Source organism: Alligator mississippiensis, chromosome 10 (assembly GCF_030867095.1).
Source record: "Alligator mississippiensis isolate rAllMis1 chromosome 10, rAllMis1, whole genome shotgun sequence".
Lineage (NCBI taxonomy): Eukaryota > Metazoa > Chordata > Crocodylia > Alligatoridae > Alligator > Alligator mississippiensis.
In genome coordinates this window covers 46,246,678-46,257,102 of record NC_081833.1, presented here as the reverse complement: position 1 = coordinate 46,257,102, position 10,425 = coordinate 46,246,678, and the positions used below count along the sequence as shown (strand labels likewise).

General features: G+C 47.0%; 1 long non-coding RNA gene across 2 annotated transcripts; it reads right to left on the bottom strand.

Annotated features, from left to right (window-relative positions):
• Nucleotides 1–1,374: 1,374 nt before the first annotated feature.
• On the bottom strand, nucleotides 1,375–9,043 carry LOC132243591 (uncharacterized). Of its 2 annotated transcripts, XR_009455251.1 has the most exons (5): nucleotides 8,871–9,043; nucleotides 8,666–8,779; nucleotides 8,293–8,451; nucleotides 8,097–8,166; nucleotides 1,375–3,867 (listed from the first exon to the last, which is right to left on the bottom strand). It is a non-coding gene; the product is annotated as an uncharacterized LOC132243591 (long non-coding RNA). The 2 variants fall into 2 exon arrangements; XR_009455250.1 differs by lacking the exon at nucleotides 1,375–3,867 and having other exon boundaries at nucleotides 7,429–8,166.
• Nucleotides 9,044–10,425: the final 1,382 nt, after the last annotated feature.

The following is a 10,425-nucleotide window of genomic DNA, read 5'->3' as shown; positions in this document are numbered from 1 at the left end:
CTGCTCACTCAACCATGTTGGTTCTAGAATCTCCTGGCCTCATCACATTGTTCCTGACATCAGAAGGTCCATCCATTGGCTAGGAAACACTGGCCCTCCACAGGCCCCACCCTCATGGTGCATGGCCTACTCTTGGGGCCCCAGAAGTTCTGCCTTCTAGGCTACAAGGCACAGGCACAACCCATCAGGTAGCAAGGGGTTGTGGCCCCTCTAAAAACCTGCCCATCACCCTCAACCAACTGGTGGTTGTTTCAGGGCCATCAAACCTCCTCAAGAATGGCACCAAACAAATGGAGTCAAGGGCTGCAGACATAATTTTTTTCAGAAGAAATAATTTTAACAAAGTATAGATAAAAACAAATCATATACTAAAAATCAAACATCTACTATAACATATTTTATTTTTATATCAGAAAATATTTTTGTCCTGATTTGTGTGTGTTTGAGTAGTGTATATAGACATGATTGCATAAGCGCTAAAAACAAAATCTTACTCTTGTGTATTGTGTGGGGGACTGGAGGTGTATGTGGGTGTGTGGGTATGTGTGGGGGTGTGAGCATGTGCGTGTGTAAGATGGGGTATAGGGTGTGTAGTTGGGGTGTGGGTTTGTGTGGGGTGGGTTGGGTATGAGCATATGAGGGGCTGCCCAAGTGTTAGGTCCTGGGAGCTGGCTGGGAGTGGGTGGGGGAAGGGAGAGGCAAGGAATGCATGCAGCAGAGTTCACCCAGGTGGTGCAGGTGCAGTCTGCCCCTCCTTCCCCTCCAGCTTGCAGCTACTCAGTGGGACTCCACATAGGGCTGAGTCCCACCTACTCCCACCCAGAGCAGCCCGTGACACACTCCTGCCTGCAACCACCCAATTCCTGGCCAGCACACACAGCTTCCTGGTAGGACCACCTTCCACCCACTCAGAAGCTCACAAGTGGAATGGATAGAAAGCAGCCAGGAACTGGAGCTGGAGCTCCCCACACTGGGGCAGGAGCCCCAGCAGTATCTTCCCCCCACTGTCCACCACCACCCTCGGCCCACTGCCACTTCCCCTCCTTACCTGCTGCCTGGAACACTGTAGAGGAGACAGGAGGAGGAGCCACTGGAAGTGGGGGTTGCTGAGCAGTTCCCCAAGCAGCTGCAGCAGCAGTAGAAGCAGCCCCAGTGGGACTTTGTGTATGCTGGCTGGGGCTGGGGTCCTCTGGCAGGTGAGGAGGGAGTGAAGCATGCAGTGCCCTGGGTGGCAGCTGGCAGGGCTCAGCCCCATGTGGAGCACAGCAGGGGCAGCCACAGGTCAGATACAATTAATTGGTGGGTGCCTGCCTGGAGCCCAGATCCAATCAGTTGATGGGCCAGATGCAGCCCATAGGCTGCATTTTTCCCACCCCTGATCTACAAGGAACTCTGATGTTTGCACCTTGCATTCTGGGACTGTCCTTTCCATATATCTTTGTTGAAAAAGGTTCCTCAGCAAAGGGACCAGCTTAGGTAAAGAGGGATAACTCTTGAAATCAATAGAGCTACACTTGCTTATAGCAGCTGAGCATCTAACCTATGGTATGCATATAGACATCTTTATTAGTCACTATTTTGGGAATTACCTTTGCAAACATAAGTGGTTAAAAAGATGTTCACTTTTTGCTAGTATTATCTGATGAATGCTCACCTAAAGAGCTGGTCAAGTAGGTAGTCTTAAAACAATGAGATTACTGCAATCCTATTCCAGGGTAAGTGAAAGAGAAATACTAGATAGGGATAGATAGATGGCTTTGATTAGCTTGGCTGTCTTTAACTCATAAATCACCAGCTATACCATAGCATACCACCAGAAAAGAGGGCATGGCAGCTGTCTCAGAAGCTATAATTTAGTTCTAAAAAGGCACTCAAAAATATGCCAATGAAGAAAGCTTGTTAAAGGTTCAACACTTGCTGAACCCATGTGAAACTCACTGCTTTGAATATCCATGAGATAAGGCCTCCCTGAGACTTCCGATAGTATTTTGTTCACCCTGTTATTTATTTTTATATATGGAGAAAAGGTCCCTTGTGTGAGATACTGTGAAGCTGAGCAAAAAGATGTTGGTCATTCTTTTCTATCAAAAAATCAGAACCGATAACACTAACACACTTCACAAACATATCTGGTGTGCTGAATTTTTTACATTTAAAAATATGGAAAAAGCCACAAAGTTTTGTTTCAACACATTCCAGGTAAAACGTTTTAAGATTTCAGGAAAGGGGTTTTAATTTCAGAATTGTCAGCAAACCAAAAGAAATAGATAAAGAAAAAACAGATACAATTAAAAAAATCAAATATTCACACAGCTCTAAAATATCATGCAAAAGCAACTAAGGCTGCCTGTGCCCCAAAGAACTCCTAATGCCACCTTTGCCAGATGAACTCAGGAGTGCAGGAGTGTTAAGATACGGGGTTATTCAAAAGAAAAAAAAAGTCCCAAATGCTTTTAAGATCTCCCTTTCCTCTCTCCTCCCTAAAAAGTATTCAGGTTTTAAGTTTTTTATTCAAATTAGATATTTATTACGAGACTATACACAGTCATACAATGATATAAAGTAAGAACCCACATTCTCCTTCTAGTCTCAGCTTTCCTACTGCAGTTCTAGAGAGGATTAACAGAAACATTCATAAGGTAAAATGCAATTTTGAAGCTCAAGAGGCCACTGAATATCCAGTTTGAATAGCATATAATGTTTCATATGCTATTTTTGATCTATACACTAAACTGTAAGCGTCAACTCATACTAAAATGGATGGTATTTGATATATAAAGATCCTGAATGCAATGCATGTGTAGTCACAACATACAGGAGGGAGACTGGGTCAGATGTTCAAATGGTCTTATGGAAAATGCACAATTATGTATGCTTTTAGGAAATATGGCTGATACTGCATAATGGATAGACATTAAACAGAAAAGGTTGACATAATCAATCAACCATTTAGGGCAGACATTTGCAAACTATTTTCTGTAGAGAGTTTACCAATCAAATAGATCTTCCCAATATTCAGTTGTTAAATAATAGCTAAAAACATGGTAAATACTTTTTGACCATTACTTTGCTCTCTAATCAGCTGTATCTGCCACATGATTTTATAAATTAGACAGTGACAGAGAGGTAAAAGGGTCTTTAAAATACCACAATGGCCATGTCTACACGTTCACTTAACTATGGAGTAGACTAATTTACTGAGGAGTAAAGCGTCATCATCAACATCTGTGATGCTATTATGTCACAGTAAACTAATGCCACCCTAAGATAGTACTGTAAGATAGTACTGTTGGAATTAATTAACTGTGATTAAATACATGTGTAGATGCTGACCATGGGTGTAAATTGTGCCCAGTCAGCCCAGCCATCTGATGGCCAGACTCCTGCCAGCTGCCTAGCTACATGGCTCTGCACTTTCAGCACCCTCATGCCCCAGCCAGCCTCTCCGCTGCCTAATGCCACTACTCAGAGCCCAAAGCTCACCTCCTCCTCCCTGCGTCTTCAGCCCTAGTGTAAACTGCTCCACCCTGGATCAAATTGCTGCTGTTCCAGGTGCACATGTAGATGCTGTGCCCGGAAGTAGTTTACTCCAGCTCAACCTACTCCAGACTTTGCTGCTTCAAGTTAATTGCACACGTAGATGTCCCCACTAAGTTGCAGTCTTTCATTTGATGCATTCCATTTTCACTTGAAAATCCATTCACCTCTCCACACATCATCAGGCAAATTGCTGATCACCAAACCTTCAGGCTGGATTCATGACATGGATTTTTTTTAGCAGAATATATATACCTGGTGGCAGAGTTGTGCTGCTACCCAGTGCATCCACAGGTGGTAGATAGCAGAATGACCTTCAGAGAAGGTTAGCTGTGAAATAAGCAGGGGTAACTCTGATGAATAAAGAGTCACAGATCAAGCAGTTGCAGTACCACCAGGATGTGGTGGGGACAGCAAATGGCAATGATTTCCCTTCTGAAAAGCCACATGTATCCTTTGACAGTGTTGTGACATGGCAAGTACAGGTCGCTGCAATAATAAGCCTCTCCAGCCCCCAGCCATGGGTCTATAAGTCTTCAATGGTAGCACAGGCAGAAGAAAATGTTAGTATTGCAATGGCTGCGAAGGTGGATGAAGGCTGTATTGGAGCAAGATCTCCAGTTGTCTAAGCCTCCTTGCCATGTTCTCCAAGGTCATGTTCTGTCAAGAACTGTGTGAAAGCTGATGTGAAGCAGCACATACTGGATCATCCACAACTCTTCCACTCATGTCACTCGCTTGACTCCCAAGTAGTGGCTGCAGCAGAAGCAATGCTGATGGAAGGTTAATGTCAAAGGCCCCAAGGACCCAATCAAGCAAGAACTCTTCCTTCAGCAGCTCAATAAAAAAAACCTGTCAAATTCCAATCAACAACAATGGGAGAATGTCAGCAGCACTTGGAGTTTCTTCAAATTCACCATCATCAGTGCCTGCAAAGACACCTGGATTCTCTACCAGGAAACACCAAGACTGGTTTGATGGGAATGGCTGGGAGATCCAAGATTTGATTGACTACAAACACAAGGCCTTTAGTGCTTGGCAAAGTGACATCAGCTTCAAGCAAAATAAATTGAATCACCAAGCCAAGGAAGAGGTCCAAAAAAGGACTCGCAGTATAAAGAACATGTGGTGGGAAGACAAGGGAAGGAGATTCAACATCCTGCTGGCATTCATGATATATGCAGATTCTTTAGTGCTACCAAACTCATCTATAGTCTGAGCACTCAGGGATCACCCCCCCCCCCGCCCGACCTCGAGACCTAAGGATGAAGAAGACCTAATCAAGGAAAGTAAAGCCATCAACACCCACTGAAAGGAGCATTTTGAAGATGTTTTCAATCGAGATTCTGCTGTTGGAGTGTTCTAAATTCCATCACACAAAACCAGTCAAAAAATACCTCAGAATCCTTCCAACCTTTGACAAGATGAGAAAAGCAATCAAGCAGATGAAGAATGACAAGGCATCTGCTGCAGATGGAACCCCTGCTGAAATCTGCAGAGCATGAGGGAGTGGAGCTTACATCACACCTCCATGCCTTCATCTTAAGGATCTGGAATGATGAGGAAATGCCAGATAACCTCAGGCATGCCATGATCTTGACAATCTTCAAGAAAGGAGACAGGTACAACTGTAGATATTACAGAAGGATCACCTTGCTGTTCACCACAGGAAAGATAATTGTGAAAACGCTTCTGAACCTTTACCTTCCACTTGCTGAAGAGCTCCTCCTGGAATCTCAGAGTGGGTTTAGGGCATCAAGAGGCTAAATTAAGGTGACCTTCTCTGCTTGCCAGCTGAAGGAAAAATATCAGGAACAACATAAACTGCTCTATATGGCCTTCTTTGACCTCATGAAAGCCTTCAACTTTGTCAGCTGAGAAGCACTGTGGGTTGAGAATCCTTCTGCGGTATGGATGACCATTGAAATTCCTACTCTGTGATGGTATGTGAGAAGTGGTTCACAGTAATGGCTCTATCACAGGTCCCTTTGAAGTTAAGATAGGAGTTAAGTGATGCTGTGTCATCACTCCAATACTCTTCTTGATATTCCTTGCTGCAATGCTACATATGATCACGCAACAAGCTTCCAGTTGGAGTGGAGCTAAACTACTGAGTGGATGGTAAAATGTTTAATCTCAGTCAGCTCCAAGCCAAAACCAAGACCACCTGGACCTCAGCAGTCCCCAGCTCTGGTAAATAAGATTCACTGTGAGACTGGAGAACATTGAGTATTTCCCAAACCTGGAAAGCCATCTCTCTCAGAAGGCTAATATCAATGAAGAAATCCATCATTGCCTCAGATATGCAAGTCTAGCCTTCTGATGCCAGAGGAAACAGCTGTTTGAAGATTGCAACATCAGATTTGAAACCAAGTTCATGGTTTATTATGCAATCATGGTCTTTACTTTATTGTATGGAGCTGAGACAAGGACAATGTACAAGAGACACCACAAGTCTCTGGAGAAGTCCTATCAACACTGCCTGCAGAAGGTTCTCAGAATTCAGTGGGAAGACAGAAGCATGCAACTTTGTTGTGCTGGCCATGTCATCCAGATGTCCAACTCCAGACTCCCAAAGCAAGTTATGCCCCTAGCTCAGTCAAGGTGAAAGCTCAAGAGGAGGACAAAGAAAATAGGGCTGTGCGAAACAGCAGCGTTATGCGTCAACATCCGTTTTGACAGAACAGTGTTTCACTTCAAGTTTTGTTTCAATTTGAAAACAATGTTCCATTCTGATTCACCGAAATGGTTTTACTGTTTTGACACTGTTTCAACATTTCAATCAGGCTGGGGAAGGGAACTGAGCCCAGCTGAGTTCCCCTCCCCAGCGCTAGGATTGGGCTGGGGAAGGGAGCCCAGCTGGGCTGATCTCCCTTCCCCAGCCCAATCGTAGCGCTGGGAAGGGGAACTCAGCTCATCCGCTTCAAAACTCAAAACATTTTGAAACTTTTGAACTTTACCAAGGATGGAGGTGAGACTGACTGGCCTATAGTTGCCTGGGTCCTCCTTCCTCCCCTTTTTGAAAATGGGGACCACGTTAGCCCTTTTCCAGTCCTCTGGGACTGGGCCCGTGCGCCATGAGCGTTCGAATATTCCCGCCAGTAGCTCTGCAATGATGTCAGCCAGTGCCTTCAGCACCCTCGGATGGAGCTCATCCGGGCCTGCCGACTTAAAGGCATCCAGTTCTTCCAAGTGACTCTACACCATCTCAGGATCTACGTATGGAAGTCTGGCGCCTTGCTGCTGCCTCTCTACAACCCCAGTGAGAGACTTGTCGTGCCCCTCACTTAGGAACATTGAGGCAAAGAACTCGTTGAGGAGTTCAGCCTTGTCCCCCTTGTCTGTCACCAATTGTTTCTGTCCATTTAGCAGGGGTCCTATTCCTCCCTGGGCCTTCCTTTTACTCCCAATATATCTAAAAAACAATTTCTTGTTGTCTTTTACTTGGGTTGCCATCCTCAGCTCCATGGTAGCTTTGGCCCGCCTAACTGCCTCCCTACAAGCACGAGCAGAGGAGGTATATTCATCTTTAGTGATCTCACCCTGTTTCCACTTTTTATGTGCTCCCCTTTTGGCCCTTAGGCTGCCCTGGATTTCTCTGGTCAGCCATGGAAGCCTCCTGGCCCCTTTCCCTTTTTTGCCTCGCTCGAGGATCGTCTTGCTTTGTGCCCGAAGGATCGTTTCCTTAAGGCACAGCCACCCTTCTTGGGCTCCCATCCCTTCAAAACTCCTACTCTGCAGTGCGTCCTTGACTAATCGCCTGAGTGCACTGAGATCAGCTTTCCTAAAGTCTAGCACTTTCACCCTACTAGTTACCTTACCCACTCGCCGTCTTATGTTGAATTCTATTATTAGGTGATCACTGTCTCCCAAATGGCTACCGATCTGGAGGTCCCCTATCATGTCATCCCCTGTTGCCAATACCAGATCCAGTATGGCATTCCCCCTAGTGGGACCATGTACCTCCTGTGTCAGGTGGAGGTCCTGTACACAGGTTAGAAACCTGCGTGAGCGATGGGACTTTGCTGTCTGCGTCTCCCAGCAGATGTCCGGGTAGTTAAGGTCCCCCATGACTACCGCCTCTTTAGCTTTTATGGTCTCCGAGAGTTGCCTCAGGAGCCCTGCATCTATTTCTTCCCCTTGGTGTGGGGGTCTGTAGCATACCCCTACCACCAAATCCCTTTCTCCTTGCCCCCCATGTAGCCTAACCCACAATCCTTCTACTTCCTCAACCTTGGATTCTGTCTTGATGAGGGTTGATGTATAGTGCTCACTGACATAAAGTGCAACCCCCCCCTTTTCTTCCCCGACCTGTCCTTTCTGTACAATCTATAGCCCTCAATATGTACTGCCCAGTCGTGGGATGAATCCCACCAGGTCTCTGTTAGCCCCACTAAGTCATAGGTGTTTAGTGCAAGCAGGAGCGCTAGTTCATCCTGCTTGTTCCCCATGCTCCTAGCATTAGTATATAGGCACTTGAGCCCTGCGACTGGTGCCTTTGCTGCCCCCCCGCTCCGAGTCCCAAGGGGCCCATTGTTTCTTATCTTCTTGTTTCTTACCTGTTCTGTAGTGCTGGTCTCCCCATGGCTTTCAGGTTTCCAATGTTCTCCTTCTTCAGGCTGGGCTGTCCTTGTGAGTGACACATGGTTTGGTGGTCCACAGCTTCTCCTGCCCTCGTACTCCCCTCCCCCCGATGAGCCTAGTTTAAAGCCCGCCGGAGGAGATCCGCCAATCTAGTAGAAAACACACGCTTACCTTTGGGGGACAGGTGAAGCCCATCCCAGCTGAGCATGTCCCTCGTCGTGATGTGCGGGTCGTTGTCCAGGAAGCCGAAGCCTGCCTTGAGACACCACTGCCGAAGCTGCCAGTTGGTTTCTCGGATGCAGTTCTCCTGTCGTCTTCCTCGTCCGGTCACTGGTAGGATGGAAGAGAAAACCACCTGTGCACCGAACTCCTTCAGCACACCGCCCAGAGCACTGTAGTCCGCCATCAGGTGATCAGGGGTTCTCCTGGCCGCATCATTAGTAACCACATGGACTAGGACCATGGGGTAGTAATCGGTGGGCTTGATCCTGGCCTGGATTACCTCCGTCACATCCCGAATCTTTGCTCCAGGGAGGCAGCATACCTCTCGTGCCGAGGGGTCCTGGCGACAGATGGGTCCTTCCGTACCTCTCAGGATGGAGTCGCCTATGATGAGCACTCGTCGCCTCCTCCTCTGGGTCCTCGTGGATCTCTTGATCTGTTCGGAGTGTGAAGAACGTGGTGTTTCTTCTTGCCCAAGGGTTTCCTCCTCCCCTTCCATCTCCTGCAGGGTCACCAGGGCCTCGTACCTGTTCACTTGTCGGACTGGAGAAGCTGGTACCGGTTCGCTGCGAGCTGCTCTGGTCCTGGCTGTGACTGTCTGCCACTCTGCTGTGGAGGGCACTCCCTGGGCTGCTTCTTCCTTGGGTGCCTGGGCCTGCAGGGAAAGGAAATAACTGTCAATTTCATCCTCCGCCTCCCTGATCCCCCTCAGCCTGCTAACCTCCTCCCGGAGCTCCCTCACCTGCACCTCCAGAGCCTTAAGACGGGCACCTGCCGGACAGGTGTGGGGGCCCCCAATCTCTGCCCCCCCGGCCCTGCTGGGGATCCCCCACAGGCCATTCTATTATGGACTGTTTCAGTGGATGTGTTATATCTTTGCTGGACCAGGGACAAGAATTAGTCATTGGTCACCAGAAGAAATCACCCAGGGACAATAGGTTGGGTAAAGTTTCTTCCAACATTTCAACTGGGGGGTGACATTTGGAGACTTGGAATTTTCTAAATACAAAGAGATGGATATTTCTTAAAGAGACTAGAGACTGGGTGTGTTAAGGAGCTTAAGTCACATAGAAAATGTTAGTCCAGGACCAATCAAGGTGATGGGAAACTCAGTTGGAGAAAAATAGAATTAACTTCTAGGAAGTTGTAGAAAGGGGCAGGCAATTCTGTTTATGACCTTTAAATATTGTGTTCCGTTTGACTAATAAATGCTGGCTTGTTTCTTAAAGCTAGGGACAGAAGTTACACAGAAGCTGATTTAAGTGATCAGAATCTGGTTAAACCTGTAACAAAACATAAATTCAGTGCACATAAACCAGTTTCAAAATAACCAAAACTGGTTTAAGAAACCAGGTTGAATGTAGTATCAGACTTAACTGATTTGGGACAAACTGGTTTATGCAACTTCTGTCCGAAACCCCTTCCTGGCTTAAGTTAAATCAGTGTCCCTCAGAACCCCAGCATGCTTTTCAGCCCTGGACTGGGCTGGGATGTCTGCTCCAGAGAGCAGCGCTGGCCCTGACCCTCTCCTCCCTAGCCAGAGCTCTGGCTGGCTGAGAAGGAGGAGGAGACTGCAGGCAAAACAGCATCTGCTTGGCTTCCCCCTGCCCCACCCTCCCTCCCTCCCTCCCTCACTGCTCAACAGGGTTCCCCCTCTCCCTCAGCAAGGACCCCAATGGAAAGACCCCATCTGGCATCTGGCCATGCCACCCCCATGCTCACTAATGCTGAGTGGTATCTATGTGTGTGTGTCTCCAATTTCACTAGCAGAAATGCAGACAGAATAGTCTCTGCTTAGGGCTTTTCAGAACTAATGAACAGGTCAGCTGGTAATGTCCTTTGGTTCTTCCTTACAAATGCCTGTGAAAAAGCTATTTAAGAGCTTGAACTAATGAGAGAGAAAGGCTTTTATGTTCTTGATGGGCTGATAAGCTTTGTGCTCTGATAAGCTGCCTGCTGCCTACTGCCTAGGTTGCTTCAAAGGCTGCAATCTGTCAGTGTTCAAAAGGGGACAGAGAGAACTGTGAGAAATGACCTGATTTGCAATGTATGGGACCTGTTAGTGTCATCAGTTTGCTGCAG